The sequence below is a fragment of the Ranitomeya imitator genome, chromosome 6 (assembly GCF_032444005.1).
Source record: "Ranitomeya imitator isolate aRanImi1 chromosome 6, aRanImi1.pri, whole genome shotgun sequence".
Classification (NCBI taxonomy): Eukaryota; Metazoa; Chordata; class Amphibia; order Anura; family Dendrobatidae; genus Ranitomeya; species Ranitomeya imitator.
This window is the reverse complement of record NC_091287.1, coordinates 157,225,483-157,248,755: the sequence shown is the minus strand read 5'-3', so window position 1 is coordinate 157,248,755 and position 23,273 is coordinate 157,225,483.

Sequence of the window (23,273 nt, the reverse complement as noted above, 5' to 3'; positions counted from 1 at the left end):
TTTTTCTCTTTTTTTCTTTTATTTTGTTTATTGGTAGATGTGATATTGATTGATTTTTTATCGTAACGATTTAATAAAGCCTTACGTTTTATTTATTTGTTTAGTGTACATATTACTCCGTTTCGCTGGTTTTCAATATGACTCAATTGGAGTAGCGCACCCATCATAATTTATTATTGACTTCTGGGAGAGCTAGACTTTTGAATTATGCTCTCGGCTGTTGATATAAGTACGTTTTTTTTTATTATTGTGTTAACATATGGATGTCATTTGTGTGCTCTCCGTGTTTTTCATGTAGAAAAAACATAAACGGCACTCCAGTGTAAATGGATGAGGTGCCGGAGAAGGGTTCCAATCCATACCAGTAGTAGTAAAATTTGCTTTATCATGAGCTATTGGACTGCAAAGGGCCCATATATTGTTCTTGCACAGGGGCCCTCTTTTTTCTGTCCGCCACAGAGTCACTGGCTTTATCAGCACATATGCCCGAATCCCATTTTTCAGCAGTTCAGACATGAGCACCAACAGAGCCACTGAATGTAGGGGAAACTCAATCTACAGTATATCCCTTTTTGCTGTTTGTTTGTCCCAGTGTTTCCCAAACTCCAGCCCTCACAGCCCCCAGTAGGTCATGTTCTCAGGATTTCCTTAAGGCCCCTTCACATTAAGCGACGCTGCAGCGATACCGACAACGATCCGGATCGCTGCAGCCTCGCTGTTTGGTCGCTGGAGAGCTGTCACACAGACAGCTCTCCAGCGACCAACGATCCCGAAGTCCCCGGGTAACCAGGGTAAACATCGGGTTACTAAGCGCAGGGCCGCGCTTAGTAACCCGATGTTTACCCTGGTTACCAGCGTAAAAGTAAAAAAAAACAAACACTACATACTTACCTACCGCTGTCTGTCCCCGGCGCTCAGCTTCTCTGCACTCCTCCTGCACTGACTGTGAGCACAGTGGCCGGAAAGCAGAGCGGTGACGTCACCGCTCTGCTTTCCGGCTGACCGACGCTCACAGCCAGTACAGGAGGAGTGCAGAGCACAGCACCGGGGACAGACAGCGGTAGGTAAGTATGTAGTGTTTGTTTTTTTTTAACTTTTACGCTGGTAACCAGGGTAAACATCGGGTTACTAAGCGCGGCCCTGCGCTTAGTTACCCGATGTTTACCCTGGTTACCAGTGAAGACATCGCTGGATCGGTGCCACACACGCCGATCCAGCGGTGTCCATGGGAGATCCAGCGACGAAATAAAGTTCTGGACTTTGTTCAGCGACCAACGATCTCCCAGCAGGGGCCTGATCGTTGGTCGCTGTCACAAATAACGATTTCCTTAACGATATCGTTGCTACGTCACAAAAAGCAACAATATCGTTAACGATATCGTTATGTGTGAAGGTACCTTTAGTATTGCCAAGGTGATAGATTATCATCAAGGCATCAGGAATACTCTCCCCTGTGCAACCCTATGGAAATGCTGAAAACATGACCTGTTGGGGGCGTTGAGGACTGGCTTATGGGAAATACTGCCAAACTTTTAATTCTGAATGTTTGAAAATGTCCTGTATGTAAATGTACACTGAGAATTGTAAACTATTTAACCCCTTCGCGCCACGCGCCGTACTAGTACTGCGCTGCCGACACTGCATTTGTGCCAGCAGCAGTACTAGTACGGTGCACCGATCACCGCGGTCTCGCGCTGAGCGCCGCGGTGATCGGGTGCGGGTGTCAGCTGTATATGACAGCTGACACCCCGCAGCAATGCCCACGATCGGCGCTATCGCCGATCGCGGGCATTTAACCCCTCAAATGCCGCTGTCAGTAGTGACAGCGGCATAGAGGGGGATCGCGCAGGGACGGGGGCTCCCTGCGCTCTCCCACCGGAGCAACGCAATGAGATCGCGTTGCTCCGGTGACCCGGAAGGAGTCCCCGGATCCAAGATGGCCACGGGACTCCTTCCGGGTCATGAAATGACCTGGCTAGCCGGCGCCTGCTGAGAGCAGGCGCTGGAAAGCCAGCTAAACTGCCTGTCAGATCGTTGATCTGACAGTGTGCTATGCACAGTGTCAGATCAACGATCTGATCTAATACAGAGATGTCCCACCCTGGGACAATGTTAAAAAGTAAAAAAAAAAAAAATCCCCAAATTAAAAAAAAAAAAACATTTCCCAATAAATCCATTTATGTATGTAAATTAAAAAAAAACAATAAATGTACACATATTTGGTATCGCCGCGTCCGTAACGACCCGCTCTATAAAACTATCCCACTAGTTAACCCCTTCAGTGAACACCGCAAAAAAAATAAATAAAAAACAAGGCAAAAAACATTGCTTTATTATCATACAGGCGAACAAAAAGTGGAATAACACGCGATCAAAACGACAGATATAAATAACCATGGAACTGCTGAAAACGTCATCTTGTCCCGCAAAAAAAAAGCTGCCACACAGCATCATCAGCAGAAAAATAAAAAAGTTATAGCTCTCAGAATAATGCGATGCAAAAACAATTATTTTTTTATATAAAATAGTTTTTATTGTGTAAAAGCGCCAAAACATAAAAAAATTACATAAATGAGGTATCGCTGTAATCATACTGACGTGAAGAATAAAACTGCTTTATCAATTTTACCACACGTGGAACGGTATAAACGCCCCCCCTAAAAGAAATTCAGGAATTGCTGGTTTTTGTTCATTCCGCCTCCCAAAAATCGGAATAAAAAGCGATCAAAAAATGTCATCTGCCCGAAAATGTTACCAATAAAAACGTCAACTCGTCCCGCAAAAAACAAGATCTCACATGACTCTGTGGGCCAAAATATAGATAAATTATAGCTCTCAAAATGTGGTGATGCAAAAACTATTTTTTGCAATAAAAAGCGTCTTTTAGTGTGTGACAGCTGCCAATCATAAAAATCCGCCAAAAAAACGCTATAAAAGTAAATCAAACCCCCCTTCATCACCCCCTTACTTACGGAAAAATAATAAAATGTAAAAAAATGTATTTATTTCCATTTTCCCGTTAGGGCTAGGGTTAGGGCTAGGGTTAGGGTTAGGGCTAGGGTTAGGGCTAGGGTTAGGGCTATGGTTAGGGCTAGGGTTAGGGTTAGGGGTGTGTTTGGATTAGGGTTTCAGTTATAATTGGGGGTTTCCACTGTTTAGGCACATCAGGGGCTCTCCAAACGTGACATGGCGTCCGATCTCAATTCCAGCCAATTCTGCTTTGAAAAAGTAAAACAGTGCTCCTTCCCTTCCGAGTTCTCCTGTGTGCCCAAACAGTGGTTCCCCCCAACATATGGGGTATCAGCATTCTCAGGACAAGTTGGACAACAACTTTTGGGGTCCAATTTGTCCTGTTACCCTTGGGAAAATAAAAACATAGGGGATAAAATATCATTTTCGTGGAAAAAAATTTTTTTTTTATTTTCACGGCTCTGCGTTATAAACTGTAGTAAAACACTTGTTGGTTCAAAGCTCTCACAACACATCTAGATAAGTTCCTTGGGGGGTCTAGTTTCCAATATGGGGTCACTTGTGGGGGGTTTCTACTGTTTAGGTACATCAGGGGCTCTGCAAATGCAACATGACGCCTGCAGACCAATCCATCTAATTCTGCATTTCAAATGGCGCTCCTTCCCTTCCGAGCTCTGCCGTGCACCCAAACAGTGGTTCCCCCCAACATATGGGATATCAGCGTTCTCAGGACAAGTTGGACAACAACTTTTGGGGTCTAATTTGTCCTGTTACCCTTGGGAAAATAAAAACGTGGGGGCTAAAATATCATTTTCGTGGAAAAAAATTATTTTTTATTTTCACGGCTCTGCGTTATAAACTGTAGTGAAACACTTGTTGGTTCAAAGCTCTCACAACACATCTAGATAAGTTCCTTGGGGGGTCTAGTTTCCAATATGGGGTCACTTGTGGGGGGTTTCTACTGTTTAGGTACATCAGAGGCTCTGCAAATGCAACATGACACCTGCAGTCCATTCCATCTAAGTCTGCATTTCAAACGGTGCTCCTTCCCTTCCGAGCTCTGCCATGCACTCAAACGGTGGTTCCCCCCCACATGTGGGGTATCAGCGTACTCAGGACAAATTGGACAATAACATTTGTGGTCCAATTTCTCCTGTTACCCTTGGGGAAAAAAAATTGCGGGCTAAAACATCATTTTGTGGAAAGAAAAAATGATTTTTTTATTTTCACAATGCTACATTCTAAACTTTAGTGAAACAATTGGGGGTTAAAAGTGCTCACCACACATCTAGATAAGTTCCTTATGGGGTCTTCTTTCCAAAATGGGGTCACTTGTGGGGGGTTTCCACTGTTAAGGCACGTCAGGGGCTCTCCAAATGCGACATGGCGTCCAATCTCAATTCCAGCCAATTTTGCATTGAAAAGTCAAATGGCACTCCTTCCCTTCCGAGCTCTGCCATGCGCTCAAACAGTGGTTTATCCCCATATATGAAGCATCGGCGTACTCAGGACAAATTGCACAACAACTTTTGGGGTCCAATTTATCCTGTTACACTTGGGAAAATAAAAAATTTGGGGCAAAAATATCATTTTTTGTGAAAATTAATATAAATTTTTTTTTTACGGCTCTACATTATAAACTTCTGTGAAGCACTTGGAGGTTCAAAGTGCTCACCACACATCTAGATTAGTTCCTTAGGGGGTCTACTTTCCAAAATCGTGTCACTTGTGGGGGTTTCCACTGTTTAGGCACATCAGGGGCTCTCCAATCGTGACATGGGCTCCGATCTCAATTCCAGTAAATCTTGCATTGAAAAGTCAAATGGCGCTCCTTCCCTTCCGAGCTCTGCCATGTGCCCAAACAGTGGTTTACCCCCACATATGGGGTATCGGCGTACTCAGGACAAATTTTACAATGACTTTTGTGGTCCAATTTCTCCTGTTACCCTTGGTAAAATGAAACAAATTGGACCTGAAGTAAAAATTTTGTGAAAAAAAGGTTAAATGTTCAATTTTTTTAAACATTCAAAAAATTCCTGTGAAGCACCTGAAGGGTTAATAAACTTTTTGAATGTGGTTTTGAGTACCTTGAGGGGTGCAGTTTTTAGAATGGTGTCACTTTTGGGCATTTTCTGTCATATAGACCCCTCAAAGTCACTTCAAGTGTGAGGTGGTCCGTAAAAAAATGGTTTTGCAAATTTTGTTGCAAAAATGAGAAATCGCTGGTCAACTTTTAACCCTTATAACGTCCTAACAAAAAAAAATTATGTTTCCAAAATTGTGCTGATGTAAAGCAGACATGTGGGAAATGTTGTTTATTAACTATATTATGTGATATAACTCTCTAATTTAAGGGCATAAAAACTAAGAGTTTGAAAATTGCTAAATTTTCATAATTTTCGACAAATTTTTGTTTTTTTCACAAATAAATGCAAGTCATATCGAAGAAGTTTTACCACTATCATGAAGTACAATATGTCACGAGAAAACAATGTCAGAATCACCATGATCCGTTGAAGCGTTTCAGAGTTATGACCTCATAAAGTGACAGTGGTCAGAATTGTAAAAATTGGCCCTGTCACTTAGGTGAAAACAGGCTTTGGGGTGAAGGGGTTAAACCGTTTAATCCAGTAAAACAAAATGCAATTCTGACAAAGCGCCAACTACCTGTTAAGACTAAATACACTTCTCACTGAGACTTATTGTCTCTCAAGGTTACGTGCCACAGGTTATTTAGTTGTACTAATTATATGTGACTGGGAAATCCTATTGTATTATATAACTACACATTTAATAGTTTCACATGAGATACGGTAATACAGTAAAGAACTAAACAATGACTGTAAACAATGGCGCTGAGCAATTCACTGCATTTACAATTGAACTGAGAAGAGTGGACAAACAAACAGAAGTTGCTAAGTGACACTTTTTCCTATTGCATGTATGTGCTGAACTATGGACTCTGAAATAACCTCAGGGCCAGTCTGGGATTAATATACCGTATATAGGGTTTGTAGTTTGTACTTTACAACGGCTACACTTTTCGCTTGTGATAGTCTGTAAATATATGGATATAGTATTGAGTGGGAAAGCTTAACCCCTTAGTGACAGAGCCAATTTGGTACTTAATGACCGAGCCAATTTTTACAATTCTGACCACTGTCACTTTATGAGGTTATAACTCTGGAACGCTTTAACGGATCCCGCTGATTCTGAGATTGTTTTTTCGTGACATATTGTACTTCATGTTAGTGGTAACATTTCTTCGATATTACTTGCGATTATTTATGAAAAAAACGGAAATATGGCGAAAATTTTTAAAATTTTGCAATTTTCAAACTTTGTATTTTTATGCCCTTAAATCAGAGAGATATGTCACGAGAAATAGTTAATAAATAACATTTCCCACATGTCTACTTTACATCAGCACAATTTTGGAAACAACATTTTTTTTTGTTAGGGAGTTATAAGGGTTAAAAGTTGACCAGCAATTTCTCATTTTTACAACACCATTTTTTTTAGGGACCACATCACATTTGAAGTCATTTTGAGGGGTCTATATGATAGAAAATAATGAAGTGTGACACCATTCTAAAAACTACACCCCTCAAGGTTCTCAAAACCACATTCAAGAAGTTTATTAACCCTTTACGTGCTTCACAGGAACTGAAACAATGTGGAAGGAAAAAATGAACATTTAACTTTTTTTTGCAAACATCTTAATTCAGAACCTGGTTATAAATAAAGACACTGGCGCTCACCCAAGTGAGTAATTCAGAACCATTTTTTTTTATTTTCACATGTGTAAAAACAGAAATGTAACCATAAATTTTGTTATGCAATTTCTCCATGTCACGTTTAGAGAGCCCCTGATGTACCTAAACTGTGGAAACGCCCCACAAGTGACACCATTTTGGAAACTAGACCCCTTAAGGAACTTATCTAGATGTGTGGTGAGCACTTTGAACCCCCATGTGCTTCACAGAAGTTTATAACGTAGAGCCGTGAAAATAAAAAATCGCATTTTTTCTACAAAAATGATCTTTTTGCCCCCAAATTTTTATTTTCACAAGGGTAACATGAGAAGTTAGACCACAAACGTTGTTGTGCAATTTCTCCTGAGTACGTCGATACTCAATATGTGGGGGTAAACCACTGTTTTGGCGCACCGCAGAGCTTGGAAGAGAAGGAGTGCCGTTTTACTTTTTCAATGTACAGTAGAATTGTCTGGAATTGAGATCGGACGCTATGTCACGTTTGGAGAGCCCCTGATGTGCCTAAACTGTAGAAATCCCCCACAAGTGACCCCATTTTGGAAACTAGACCCCCCATGGAACTTCTCTAGATGTGTGGTGAGAACTTTGAATGCCCAAGTGCTTCACAACAGAAGTTTAGAATGCAGAGTCGTGAAAATAAAAAATATTTTTTTTCCACAAAAAAGATTTTTTAGCCCCCAAGTTTTTATTTTCACAAGGGTAACAAGAGAAATTGGACCCCAAAAGTTGTTGTCCAATTTGTCCCGAGTATGCTGGTACCCCATATGTGGGGGTAAACCACTGTTTGGGCGCACGGCAGAGCTCGGAAGGAAGGAGCTCTGTTTTGGAATGCAGACTTTGATAGAATGGTCTGCGGGCGTTATGTTGCGTTTGCAGAGCCCCTGATGTACCTAACCAGTAGAAACCCTCCACAAGTGACCCCATTTTGGAAACTAGACCCCCCAAGGAACTTATCTAGATATGTGGTGAGAACTTTGAATGCCCAAGTGCTTCACAGAAGTTTAGAATGCAGAGTCGTGAAAATAAAAAAAAAAAATTTCCACAAAAAAGATATTGTAGCCCCCAAGTTTTTATTTTCACAAGGGTAACAGGAGAAATTGGACCACTAAAGTTGTTGTTCAATTTATCCTGAGTATGCTGATGCCCCATATGTGGGGGCGCACGGCAGAGCTCGGAAGGGATGGAGCGCTGTTTTGGAATGCAGATTTAGATAGAATGGCCTGTGGGCATTATGTTGCGTTTGCAGAGCCCCTGATGTACCTAAACAGTAGTAACCCCCCACAAGTGACCCCGTTTTGGAAACTAGACCCCCCAAGGAACTTATATAGATGTGTGGTGAGAACTTTGAATGCCCAAGTGCTTCACAGAAGTTTATATTGCAGAGTCATAAAAATAAAAAAATAAAATTTTTTCCACAAAAAAGATTTTGTAGCCCCCAAGTTTTTATTTTCACAAGGGTAACAGGAGAAATTGGACCCCAAAAGTTGTTGTCCAATTTATCCCGAGTACGCTGATGCCCCATATGTGGGGGTAAAACACTGTTTGGGCGCACGGCAGAGCTCAGAAGGGAGGGAGCACCATTTGACTTTTTGAGCGCAAAATTGGCTGTCGTGTTTGGAGACCCCCTGATGTACCTAAACAGTGGAAACCCCCCAATTCTAGCTCCAACCCTAACCCCAACACACCCCTAACCCTAATCCCAACCCGATCTATAATCCTAATCACTAACCCTAAAGATAATCACAACCCTTACCCCAAAACAACCCTAATGTCAACCCTAACCATAACCCTAATCAAACCCTAAATCCAACACACCCCTAATCCTAATCTCAACCCTAACCTCAAACCTAACCCTAATCCCAATACACCCCTAATCACAACCCTAACCTTAACCCTAATCCCAAACCTAACCCTAATCCCAAGCGTAACCCTAATGCCAACCCTAACCCTAATCCAAACCCTAACCCCAACTCTAACCCTAACTTTAGCCCCAACCCTAGCCCTAACTTTAGCCCCAACCCTAACCCTAGCCCTAAGGCTACTTTGACACTTGCGTCGTTTGGCATCCGTCGCAATCCGTCGTTTTGGACAAGAAACGGATCCTGCAAATGTACCCGCAGGATGCGTTTTTAGCCCATAGACTTGTATTGCCGACGGATCATGACGGATGGCCACACGTCGCGTCCGTCGTGCACTGGATCAGTGTTTTGGCGGACCGTCAGAACAAAAAAAGTTCAATGTAACGTTTTTTTGTACGCCGCATCCGCCATTTCTGACCGCGCATGCGTGGCCGTAACTCCGCCCCCTCCTCCCCAGGACATAGATTGGGCAGCAGATGCATTGAAAAACTACATCCGCTGCCGACGTTGTGCACAATTTTCACAACGTGCGTCGGTATGTCGGGCTGATGCATTGTGATGGCCCCATACCGACGTAAGTGTGAAAGAAGCCTAAACCTAAATTTAGCGCCAACCCTAACCCTAAATTTAGCCCCAACCCTAACCCTAAATTTAGCCCCAACCCTAAATTTAGCCCTAACCCTAGCCCTAACCCTAGGCCTAACCCTAGCCCTAACCCTAGCCCTAGCCCTAACCCTAACCCTAGCCCTAACCCTAGCCATAACCCTAGCCCTAACCCTAACCCTAGCCCTAACCCTAACCCTAGCCCTAACCCTAGCCCTAACCCTAACCCTAGCCCTAACCCTAACCCTAGCCCTAACCCTAGCCCTAACCCTAGCCCTAACCCTAACCCTAGCCCTAACCCTAATTTTAGCCCCAACTGCTCTTCTCCTGCCTGCCGGCAGATGGAGACAGATGGCGGGAGCACTGCGCATGCGCCCGCCATTTTCTTTTCCCCGGCGGCCAGGAGGAGCAGCAGGAGGACCCAGGGACACCGGTGAGTATGATAGGGTCCCCGAATCCCCCTATTTCTCTGTCCTCTGATGTGCGATCACATCAGAGGACAGAGAATTACACTTTTCTTTTTTTTTTTTTTTTGCGGTCGCCGGTAAACAGTTAATTACCGGCGATCGCAAAACAGGGGTCGGTAAAACCGACCCCGATCATGCTCTTTGGGGTCTCGGCTACCCCTGGTAGCCGAGACCCCAAAGATTCTCCCGGGGCCGGCCGGCGGGCGCACAGTGCATGCGCCCGCCATTTTGAAGATGGCGGCGCCCATCAGGAGCCACGAGGAGCACCGGGGGAGACAGGTGAGTATCGGGGGCGATCGGGGACCCCTTTTCTCTGTCCTCTGATGTGCGATCACATCGGAGGACAGAGAAATTAACAAGAAATCGCTTTTTTTTTTTTGCGATTGCCGGTAAACGGTTAATTACCGGCGATCGCAAATGTGGGGTCGGTACAAAACCCCCCGAATCATGTTCTCTGGGGTCTTGGCTACCCCCGGCAGCCGAGACCCCAGAGAAAATCCGACTCTGGGGGGCGCTATTCACTTTTTCCACAGCGCCGTCAATTAACGGCGCTGTGGTTTAAGTACCCTTAGTGGCCGTCGTTAAAAGGCGTATCGGCGGTCGCTAAGGGGTTAAAAAGGTAGTCCAACACCAATATATTGATTATGTGACACTAGTCACTACCTACGGACGCATAGAGTATTGGGGAAGTCCGGGAGTCCAGGGTCAAAAGCCAGGAGAGCTCATCATATGCAGATTGGTGAGGCAAAGGTGTAGTCTGGTCACAGTCCAGGGTCAGAATTCCAAGAAGATAGCGGATGTAGACAAAGGGGCTGTTACGATCCATTTTTTTAATTCTTGGCAGCTCTGGTTCCACTCTGTTTTAAATGTAGCTTTTTTCCTTTCAGGACCAGCGGGGGTTAATGTCGGTTTTTCCCTCGCTGGCAATCTACTGCAGGTACAGAGTTGTTGGGTCAGCTGATGTGGGTGGTGACCACTTCCACTCTCCTTTAAATGGTCACCTGATGCATCAGCTGACTGTTGGTGATAGTTTCTCTATGGAGACCAGCTGTGCAGCTGCAGCTCTCTGGGGTCAGCTGCTTCTGGTGTTTGGAGTCCTGTTTCTGTGTCATCTGCGGTGTGGAACTTGGCAGCGGTGTCTTGAAAGTAAGTGTTGTGTTTATTTTTTGTCCCTTTCGTGTTTGTCACTGTCTCCTGTGTGGTACCAGGGCTGCCACTAGGAATTTTGGGGCCCCATACTGGCAATTTTCGGGGCCTCCTTAAGACTCTGCCCAGGCTCCACCCCAAACACACTTCATCATTTGCAGCCCCCTATCATTTCATCATCTGCAGCCCCCTATCATTTCATCATCTGCAGCCCCCTATCATTTCATCATGCGCAATGCCCCCTCAAAAACACTTCATCATCTGCAGCCCCTATCATTTCATCATCTGCAGCCCCTATCATATAATCATCTGCAGCCCCCTCAAACACACTTCATCATCTGCAGCCCCCTATCATTTCATCATCTGCAGCCCCTATCATATCATCATCTGCAGCCCCCTCGAACACACTTCATCATCTGCAGCCCCTATCATTTCATCATCTGCAGCCCCCTATCATTTCATCATCTGCAGCCCCCTATCATTTCATCATCTGCAGTCCCCTATCATTTCATCATGCGCAATGCCCCCTCAAAAACACTTCATCATCTGCAGCCCCTATCATTTCATCATCTGCAGCCCCTATCATATAATCATCTGCAGCCCCCTCAAACACACTTCATCATCTGCAGCCCCCTATCATTTCATCATCTGCAGCCCCTATCATATCATCATCTGCAGCCCCCTCGAACACACTTCATCATCTGCAGCCCCTATCATTTCATCATCTGCAGCCCCTATCATATCATCATCTGCAGCCCCCTCAAACACACTTCATCATCTGCAGCCCCCTATCATTTCATCATGCGCAGTACCCTCTCAAACACACTCCATCATCTGCAGTCTCACTCCCCCCCACCTCACCCATTTAAAAAAACAAAAATGTTTTTTATACTTTACCTCAGTCGTTCCCGTGCTGGCTAGTGTTTTCAGCAGTGAAGCAGCAGCTAGAATGTATGGGCTGCTGAGAGGACCTGACAGGAGCCCATACATTCTAGCACATTCTCTACTGAGACTGTTAGAATGTATGGGCTGTAGTCAGGACCTGCAGGGAGCCCATACATTCTAGCTACAGCCGAGCAGGAGCTGCGCAGCCGACTAGGTGAGACGGCTGTGCACAGCTCCAAGAAGGCTCCCGGGCCCCAGCGCCGACGTGTGCGCCGCAGTGCACAGTATTTTAGTGCACGATGGGGCCCGATCAGTAGAAGCACAACAGTGGTGCCCCGGATCTGCTGACTGGGCCCCATACAGCAGTAAGGTCAGTAATGCCCTGTGTGGTACTATCTGCAATGGTGAGGCGCTAGCCCTTTGCTGGCCAGTGCACTCTTCAGGGCAGTATTAGGTGACAGCAAGAGAAGAGGTTCTTGACGGCCGTGAGGGGGAAGGATCCACTTAGGGCATTAGGGGAGTGCAGGGACAGGCTCAGGTTTGAGCTCAGGTGGTGACCATCCCCCATTTCCCTATCAGTAGGGCCTTCCTCTCCCCTATACCATCCAATTGTGTGTTTGTCGTGCCATACGCTGACCCGACCCACTGTGAGGTCATTATATATTCCATGAACTTATCACCAACCCTACTTTTTTTCTGGTGAACCCATGGCTCAAGCTCAGGCTTTTGCTCAGCTGATCCAGACCCTCACAGATGAGGCTAAGGAGCTGAGATGTCAGGTGGTGCAGCAGCTCCAGCAGTTGTCAGAGTTCTGACACTCAGCTCATGTGCAGGCTCAACAGGAACCCAAGATTTCTCTCCCTGACAGGTTTTCTGGAAGGAGAGATAAAGCTCTGGCAAAGATTAAGAGGCCAAGACATCAAAACCCTGTCATGGGCAGCCCAATCTCCAGACCTGAACCCCATTGGAAACCTCTGGAATGTAATCAAGAGGATGATGTATAGTAACAAGCCATCAAACAAAGAAGTGCTTAAACTTTTGCGCCAGAAGCAGTGTGAAAGACTGGTGGCAAGCATACCAAGACGCATGAAAGCTGTGATTAAAAATCATGGTTATCCCAAAAAATATTGATTTTTGAACTTTTCCTGAGTCAAAACATTAGCGTAACAGGGATATCATGCCAAAATGCAGCATTTTAATCCTTATGATCTAGACATTTAACAAGATATACTGTATATCCAGGGCCGGACTGTTCATCTGGCAATTCTGGCAAATGCCAGATGGGCTGGTCCAAGTGTGGGTTACATGAATTATGACTTAGTTACTTTTAGCAGCTGTGGAGGAGCATACAGCCTCTGGCTCCATACTCCATCGGTTACTCTGGGAGGCCTCAGGTTCCTTCCTGCCTGCTGGAGGCCGGCCCCATACAGGTGTAATTCTGCAGCGCGATGTTGTCACTACCATGACTGAGGTGGAAGCAAAGGCTAGATTAGGTATTAGTATTTATTTATTTTGTGGGCCGATAATACTGTATGGTACATCATCATACTATATAGGGGCCTGTGAGGTGGAAATACTAAATGGAAAGCTGTGGGAGGCGCAGCATACTATATGGAAAGCTGTGGGGGACCATTGTACTATATAGGGTTCTATACGGGAGCCATCATACTATATGAAAAGCTGTGGGGGACCATCATACTACATAGGGTCCTATGGGTAGGACAATTATACTGTATAAAAAGCTGTGGAGGATCATATAGGGGGCTGTTGGGGGACAATCATACTATATAGGGTTCTGTGGGGGCCATCATACTATTTGAGGGTGTATGGGGGATTCCCATACTGTATTGGGGCTGTGGGAGACCATCATACTATATAGAGGCCTAAGGGAGTCTATAATAATATATGGTGGGCTGTGGTGATCATCATATTGTTTCAGGGTTATGGGGCACCATCATTCTATATGAGGGACCATCACCATATGGAAGGCTGAGGGGGGCCATCAAATCGTGTTGGGTCTGTGGGGGACCAATATACTACATGGTAGGATGTGGGGGCACATAATACTGTGTTGGGATTTCATCCCACTGTATTGGGGTTGTGGTGGGACAATCATACTGTATTGGGGTTGTGGGCGAATTATCATACACTATATAGGGGGCCTGGGGGAATCATATTATATAGTGGTGTGGGGGGACCATCATACTATATGGGGGTATTGGGAAACCATCATACTGTATTGGGGTTGTTGTGAACCATCATGCTGTATTGGATCTTTGGAGAACCATCGTACTATCCAAAGGGTCGTGCTGGGACCATTTTACTGTGTGGGTGGATCATCATACTATATGGAAGGCTGTAGAGGGGGCCCACCATTATGTGTATGATGACCATCATACTATGTGTAGTGACCATTAAACTGTGTTGGGGCTGTGGGATAACCATTATAACGTGTGGGGAAACCATCACACTGTGGTGGGGGCTGTTGAGACCATCATGCTGTGTAGGGACCATCATACTGTGTGGGTTGGGGGCAGGGGTAACTATCTTAATGTATGGTGTATATGGAGGAATGTGGGAACATTATTCTGTGTTGGGGCATTCTTTGGGGTATCATACTTCATCGTAGCAATGGAAAGGATAACATAGTGGGCAAGAATAGTAAGAGGATTGAATAGGGGCAAAATAACTGTGTAAGGGCCGAAATACATTTGTTTCTCCTAAAGTTGGAAAGTCTGCTCTACTGTTACTGAGCCTATGTTCTGTGAGGACTTTGCAAAGAGTTCCTATGATTTGTACAGTATGTGCACCTATAATATTATAGGGAGAGCACAGGCGGTATAATTCTTAAAAGAATGTACAGGGGTGTTTGTACTATAAGGAATCAAGGGAAATTATTATAATGAGGCACACCAGGACATTATTACTATAGGGCGCTGTATAACTGTGAGGACTGGCATTGTAACTATGATGAACTCTATCGTAAGGCAATTGTCTATGCTGTGAAGATACAAGATGTGAAGCATCTGAAACAACAGATGCTGCAAGCCTGTGCTAGCATTTCTTCTTCAGTGTTGCTATCAGTGTGTCAAAAGTGGGAGAAGAGAGTTGCATTGACAATCCAACACAATGGGCAGCACTTTGAACACATTTTATAAGTGATATAAGAAAAACACGGCACTCCGTTGTTGAAATTCTGTTGGTGTTCAAGTAGGGTATCCGGCCCGTAATCAATAACTTGGCACTCAAAATTCAAAGAAAAAAATGGTTCATTTATTATGCATCCAGACAATAATAGTTGAACTTTTTCGGGCCTTCTTCAGAACAAACTATTTCAGCGGTGTGGATCTATCCTTAATTATACTGTCTCAGTGGGAGATAAAAAGTGCCTGTTGCCTGGGTTAAATGCATATGGGAGCTGAGTGTCCACGTGATATGTTAGCCCGGGTTCTGTACTGTGTGTCCAGTAAGAGGAGTCAGCGCTTCTGTTTGCTGCGAGCGGTGTTGTTGTGGGTCCACCCCACCGTGTAGAGGGAATATTATTATTGTGTAGGTACATAGATGAGCCACTGCTATTGTGTGAGGCACAAAAGGAGAGTAATATTATTGTACAGGGCACAGATGGGAACTACAGTATATTGTATATTCGAGTATAAGCCAACTTGAATATAAGCCGAGGCACCTAATTTTAACACAAAAAAATGGGAAAACTTTTTGACTTGCGTATAAGCTTGGTATGCATGGCCCCTCCTCCCTATCCTGGTATGCATGGGCCCCTCAGCCCTAAAATACTATGCATGGCACTCTCATCCCCATCCTGATATGCATGGCCCCTTTATCCCTATCCTGGTATGCATGGTTTCCTCATCCCCATTCTGGTGTGCATGGCCTCCTCATCCTTATCCTGGAATGCACGGCCCGCTCATCCCCATCCTTGTATGCATGGCCCCTTCATCCCTATCCTGGTATGCATGCCCCCCATCAGAAAAACAAAAAAATAAACCATCCTACTTACCTTCCCTGCACTCCCTCACAACGTTCTGTTCCCATTTTAGCTGCTGATTTATATTTGTAAGCAGGGACATCATGTGCCTGCTATTAAAGAGAAATTAATGTTTTTATGAGTGCAGTTAACCCCTTCCCGACCCATGACGCCACGTAGGCGTCATGAAAGTCGGTGCCAATCCGACCCATGACGCCTATGTGGCGTCATGGAAAGATCGCGTCCCTGCAGGCCGGGTGAAAGGGTTAACTCCCATTTCACCCGATCTGCAGGGACAGGGGGAGTGGTAGTTTAGCCCAGGGGGGGTGGCTTCACCCCCTCGTGGCTACGATCGCTCTGATTGGCTGTTGAAAGTGAAACTGCCAATCAGAGCGATTTGTAATATTTCACCTATTATAACTGGTGAAATATTACAATCCAGCCATGGCCGATGCTGAAATATCATCGGCCATGGCTGGAAATACTAATGTGCCCCCACCCCACCCCACCGATCGCCCCCCCAGCCCCCCGATCTGGCCGGTACACTGCTCCGGCTTCCCTCCGTCCAGTGCTCCGCTCCCCCCCGTGCTCTTGTCCGCTCCCCCCGTGCTCCAATCACCCCCCCGTGCTCCAATCACCCCCGCTGCACTCCGATCCACCCCCCCCGGTGCTCCGTTCCACCCCCCGTGCTCCATTCCAGCCCCCCCGTGCTCCGTTCCACGCCCCCATGCTCCGTTCCACCCCTCCCGCGCTCCGATTCCCCCCCCGTGCTCCGATCCCCCCCCCCCCGTGGTCCCCCCCACCCCATCATACTTACCGATCCAGCCGGGGTCCCGTCCGTCTTCTCCCTGGGCGCCGCCATCTTCCAAAATGGCGGGCGCATGCGCAGTGCGCCCGCCGAATCTGCTGGCCGGCAGATTCGTTCCAAAGTGCATTTTGATCACTGAGATAGATTATATCTCAGTGATCAAAATAAAAAAAATAATAAATGACCCCCCCCCCCCCCTTTGTCACCCCCATAGGTAGGGACAATACAAAAATAAAGAAATTTTTTTTTTCCACTAATGTTAGAATAGGGTTAAGGTTAGGGTTAGGGGTAGGGTTAGGGGTAGGGTTAGGGGTAGGGTTAGGGGTAGGGTTAGGGGTAGGGTTAGGGTTAGGGGTAGGGTTAGGGTTAGGGGTAGGGTTAGGGTTAGGGCTAGGGTTAGGGTTTCGGTATGTGCACACGTATTCTGGTCCTCTGCGGATTTTTCCGCTGCGGATTTGATAAATCCGCAGTGCTAAACCGCTGCGGATTTATGGCGGATTTACCGCGTTTTTTTCTGCGCATTTCACTGCGGTTTTACAACTGCGATTTTCTATTGGAGCAGTTGTAAAACCGCTGCGGAATCCGCACAAAGAAGTGACATGCTGCGGAATGTAAACCGCTGCGTTTCCGTGCAGTTTTTCTGCAGCATGTGTACAGCGATTTTTGTTTCCCGTAGGTTTACATTGAACTGTAAACTCATGGGAAACTGTTGCGGATCCGCAGCGTTTTCCGCAGCGTGTGCACATACCTTTAGAATTAGGCTATGTGCACACTGTGCGGATTTGGCTGCAGATTGGCCGCTGCGGATTCGCAGCAGTATTCCATCAGGTTTACAGTACCATGTAAACATATGAAAAACCAAATCCGCTGTGCCCATGGTGCGGAAAATACCGCGCGGAAACGCTGAGTTGTATTTTCCGCAGCATGTCAATTCTTTGTGCGGATTCCGCAGCGTTTTACACCTGCTCCTCAATAGGAATCCGCAGGTGAAATCCGCACAAAATACACTGGAAATCCGCGGAAAATCCGCAGGTAAAACGCAGTGCCTTTTACCCGCGGATTTTTCAAAAATGGTGCTGAAAAATCTCACACGAATCCGCAACGTGGGCACATAGGGTTAGGGTTGGAATTAGGGTTGTGGTTAGGGTTGTGATTAGGGTTATGGCTACAGTTGGGATTAGGGTTAGGGTTGGAATTAGGGTTGTGGTTAGGGTTGTGATTAGGGTTATGGCTACAGTTGGGATTAGGGTTAGGGGTGTGTTGGGGTTAGTGTTGGAGTTAGAATTGAGGGGTTACCACTGTTTAGGCACATCAGGGGTCTCCAAACGCAACATGGCGCCACCATTGATTCCAGCCAATCTCGTATTCAAAAAGTCAAATGGTGCTCCCTCACTTCCGAGCCCTGACGTGTGCCCAAACAGTGGTTTACCCCCACATATGGGGTACCAGCATACTCAGGACAAACTGCGCAACAATTACTGGGGTCCAATTTCTCCTGTTACCCTTGTGAATCTAAAAAAATGCTTGCTAAAACATAATTTTTGAGGAAAGAAAAATGATTTTTTATTTTCACGGCTCTGCGTTGTAAACGTCTGTGAAGCACTTGGGGGTTCAAAGTGCTCACCACATATCTAGATAAGTTCCTTGGGGGGTCTAGTTTCTAAAATGGGGTCACTTGTGGGGGTTTCTACTGTTTAGGCACACCAGGGGCTCTGCAAACGCAACGTGACACCCGCAGACCATTCCATCAAAGTCTGCATTTCAAAAGTCACTACTTCCCTTCTGAGCCCCGACGTGTGCCCAAACAGTGGTTTACCCCCACTCATGGGGTATCAGCGTACTCAGGAGAAACTGGACAACAACTTTTGGGGTCCAATTTCTCCTGTAACCCTTGGGAAAATAAAAAATTCTGGGCTAAATAATTATTTTTGAGGAAAGAAAACGTATTTATTATTTTCACGGCTCTGCATTATAAACTTCTATGAAGCACTTGGGGGTTCAAAGTGCTCACCACACATCTAGATAAGTTCCTTTCGGGGTCTGGTTTCCAAAATGGGGTCACTTGTGGGGGGTTTCTACTGTTTAGGCACATCAGGGGCTCTGCAAACGCAACGTGACGCCCGCAGAGCATTCCATCAAAGTCTGCATTTCAAAACGTCACTACTTCACTTCCGAGCCCCGGCATGTGCCCAAACAGTGATTTACCCCCACATATGGGGTATCAGCGTACTCAGGAGAAACTGGACAACAACTTTTGGGGTCAAATTTCTCCTGTTACCCTTGGGAAAATAAAAAATTGCAGGCTAAAAGATCATTTTTGAGAAAATAATTTTTTTTTTTTATTTTCATGGCTCTGCGTTATAAACTTCTGTGAAGCACTTGGGGGTTCAAAGTCCTCACCACACATCTAGATTAGTTCCTTTGGGGGTCTAGTTTCCAAAATGGTGTCATTTCTGGGGGATCTCCAATGTTTAGGCACACAGGGGCTCTCCAAACGTGACATGGTGTCCGCTAATGATTGGAGCTAATTTTCCATTTAAAAAGCCAAATGGCGTGCCATCCCTTCCGAGCCCTGCCGTGCGCCCAAACAGTGGTTTACCCCCACATATGGGGTATCAGCGTACTCAGGACAAACTGGACAACAATATTTGGGGTCCAATTTCTCCTATTACCCTTGGCAAAATAGGAAATTCCAGGCTAAAAAATCATTTTTGAGGAAAGAAAAATTATTTTTTATTTTCATGGCTCTGCGTTATAAACTTCTGTGAAGCACCTGGGGGTTTAAAGTGCTCAATATGCATCTAGATAAGTTCCTTGGGGGGTCTAGTTTCCAAAATGGGGTCACTTGTGGGTGAGCTCCAATGTTTAGGCACACAGGGGCTCTCCAAACGCGACATGGTGTCCGCTAACAATTGGAGCTAATTTTCCATTCAAAAAGTCAAATGGCGCGCCTTCCCTTCCGAGCCCTGCCGAGTGCCCAAACAGTGGTTTACCCCCACATATGAGGTATCGACGTACTCGGGAGAAATTGCCCAACAAATTTTATGATCCATTTTATCCTACTGCCCATGTGAAAATGAAAAAATTGAGGCAAAAAGAATTTTTTTGTGAAAAAAAAGTACTTTTTCATTTTTACAGATCAATTTGTGAAGCACCTGAGGGTTTAAAGTGCTCACTAGGCATCTAAATAAGTTCCTTGGGGGGTTTAGTTTCCAAAATGGGGTCACTTGTGGGGGAGCGCCAATGTTTAGGCACACAGGAGCTATCCAAACGCGACATGGTGTCCGCTAACTATGGAAATAATTTTTCATTCAAAAAGTCAAATGGCGCTCCTTCCCTTCTGAGCCTTACCATGTGCCCAAACAGTGGTTTACCCCCACATGTGAGGTATTGGTGTACTCAGGAGAAATTGCCCAACACATTTTAGGATCCATTTTATCCTGTTGCCCATGTGAAAATGAAAAAATTGAGGCTAAAAGAATTTTTTTGTGAAAAAAAAGTACTTTTTCATTTTTACGGATCAATTTGTGAAGCACCTGGGGGTTCAAAGTGCTCACTATGCATCTAGATAAGTTCCTTGGGGCGTCTAGTTTCCAAAATGGGGTCACTTGTGGGGGAGCTCCAATTTTTAGGCACACGGGGGCTCTCCAAACGTGACATGGTGTCCGCTAAAGAGTGGAGCCAATTTTTGATTCAAAAAGTCAAATGGCGCTCCTTCCCTTCCAAGCTCTGCCGTGCGCCCAAACAGTGGTTTATCCCCACACATGAGATATCAGCGTACTCAGGACAAATTGGACAACAACTTACATGGTTCAGTTTCTCCTTTTACCATTGGGAAAATAAAAAAATTGTTGCTAAAAGATAATTTTTGTGACTAAAAAGTTAAATGTTCATTTTTTCCTTCCATGTTGCTTCTGCTGCTGTGAAGCACCTGAAGGGTTAATAAACTTCTTGAATGTGGTTTTGAGTACCTTGAGGGGTGCAGTTTTTAGAATGGTGTCACTTTTGGGTATTTTCAGCCATATAGACCCCTCAAACTGACTTCAAATGTGAGGTGGTCCCTAAAAAAAATGGTTTTGTAAATTTCGTTGTAAAAATGAGAAATCGCTGGTCAAATTTTAACCCTTATAACTTCCTAACAAAAAAAAATTTTGTTTCCAAAATTGTGCTGATGTAAAGTAAACATGTGGGAAATGTTATTTATTAACTATTTTGTGTCACATATCTCTCTGGTTTAACAGAATAAAAATTCAAAATGTGAAAATTGCGAAATTTTCAAAATTTTCGCCAAATTTCCGTTTTTATCACAAATAAACGCAGAATTTATTGACCTAAATTTACCACTAACATGAAGCCCAATATGTCACGAAAAAACAATCTCAGAACCGCTAGGATCCGTTGAAGCGTTCCTGAGTTATTACCTCATAAAGGGACACTGGTCAGAATTGCAAAAAATGGCAAGGTCTTTAAGGTCAAAATAGGCTGGGTCATGAAGGGGTTAATATTCATTTCTCTTTAGCAGCGGGAACAGGTGTTAGCTGCAGCAGCTGTCTCCTGCCTCCTGTAACCTGCTGCTCTGCCGCTGCCACTCCCCCTCCTTCTGGTGGGACCCTGACTCAAGTATAAGCCGAAGCCGAAGGGAGCTTCTTCAGCATAAAAAAGTGGTTAAAACCTTGGCTTATACTCGAGTATATACGGTATTACTGTCTAGGACATTGCTTATAGCACTATGTGGCTTGGGAAGAGGTGGGGGAATGTGAGGAGGGGGCTGTGTTACATTTTGCTGGAATGAGTTATAGATGGAAGAAGAGCTAATAGCTGTCTGGGACGATTTAAAAAGAAAAAGGATAATGAATGACAACAATCAGTAAAAACGTAACTTCTGAGAACCTCTACAGTACACATACTCTATATATGGTCTGCAGAGCATGGTGTATAACTGATATTAATAATATATTGTCATTGTATGGTCTAGTACAAATATTTTGATTAATGAACAGTATAGCGGTATTATCACCACCAGGGCCAGACTGGCCATCTGGCAAATGCCAGAAGGGCCTGTCTGGTCATGGGCTGCCTTGTCTGCTATGTTGTTATCAGAATCGGTGTTCTCCAGACACCCATAATGTTAAGAGTTGTGATGGAGCTCAAAGTCGCTGACTCCATCACTTACCCCAGCAGGCCACGGGTATCATTAGAAATATTGGTCTTGTAGAAAATCTTGCGTTCTTCCATCCAGGGTAATATTAGTAATATATCCCATCTGGTTCTTGGGGACGGGGACACCATGGGCCTGTGTGATTTCAAATGCCAGGGCTGAATTTCGGCCCCAGTCCGTACCTGATCACCACTGTATATTTGGTGATATTTATCTGTTACATTGCAATGTTATTAAATATTACATAAAGTTATTATTGGAAATATAGATAGTAGTCTTGATTTCCTGTAGGCAGGGTGCTATAAGTAATAGATACCTTAATCTGGGGAAGGTGGCAGGTACGAGATGGGCCTGTGTGGTTTCAAATGCCAGGGCTGAATTTTAGTCCCAGTCCATCCCTGTATATATCCATCTTGTAAATGGCCCTAAGGCTGCCGTCACACTATCAGTAATTGGTCAGTATTTTACCTCAGTATTTAGAAGTCAAAATCAGGAGTGGAACAGTTAGAGGAAAAGTATAATAGAAACATATGCACCACTTCTGCATTTATCACCCACTCCTGGTTTTGGCTTACAAATACTGATGTAAAATACTGACCAAATACTGATAGTGTGACGGCAGCCTTAAAGGATCTAGTGCAGGAGACCTTGTGATAGGAAACAACGAAATCAATTATTACAATAACAGGTAGTAATGAGCGAATATATTCGTTACTCGAGATTTCTAGAGCACGCTCTGGTGACCTCTGAGTATTTTTTAGTGCTCAGAGATTTAGTTTTTCTTGCCGCAGCTGAATGATTTACAGCTGTTGGCCAGCATAAGTACATGTGGAGGTTGCCTGGTTATTAGGGAATCCCCACATGTACTTATGCTGGCTAACAGATGTAAATTATTCAGCCGTGGCAAGAAAAACGAAATCTCCGAGCACTAAAAAATACTCGGAGGACCCCCGACTAGGCTTGAGCGAAACGGATCGGACAAATTCAAAAGTCGCCGACTTTTGGCAAAGTCGGGTTTCATGAAACCCGATCCTAGTGTGTGATCGGCCATGCGGTCGGCGACCTTCGCGATAAAGTCGCGTTTCGTATGATGCGTTTGGTGCCATTTTTTCAGCCAATGAAGGAGCGTGGGCAGAGTGATGACATAGGTCTTAGGGGCGTGGATGCTTATCGCCATCTTCTCACTGTAGCACTGTAGCACTGTTTGCAATGTGTAACACCAGTTTTCTGTTCAGGGACGGAGGGGGGAGAGAGAGAGGGGGAGGGGGAGGGGAGAAGGAGAAGAAGATTTCCCACCCGACTTTTCGCCATAGTCGGCCGATTTCACTCGACTCGACTTTTGAGATAGTCGGGTTTCGCGAAACCCGACTCGACCCTAAAAAAGTAAAAGTCGCTCAACCCTACCCCCGAGCATGCTCGAGAAATCTCGAGTAACGACTAACGAGTATATTCGCTCATCAGTAATAACAGGACATCCTCAACAGCCAGGAATATGATGCAAGATTATGATGTCAGAGTCAATAAGAGAGTCATCAATAGCGACAAGATAATATTGATGACAATACAGGTGAACACGACGAATCCTATGGGAAAAGAATGTGAGTGATGTGATTTACAAA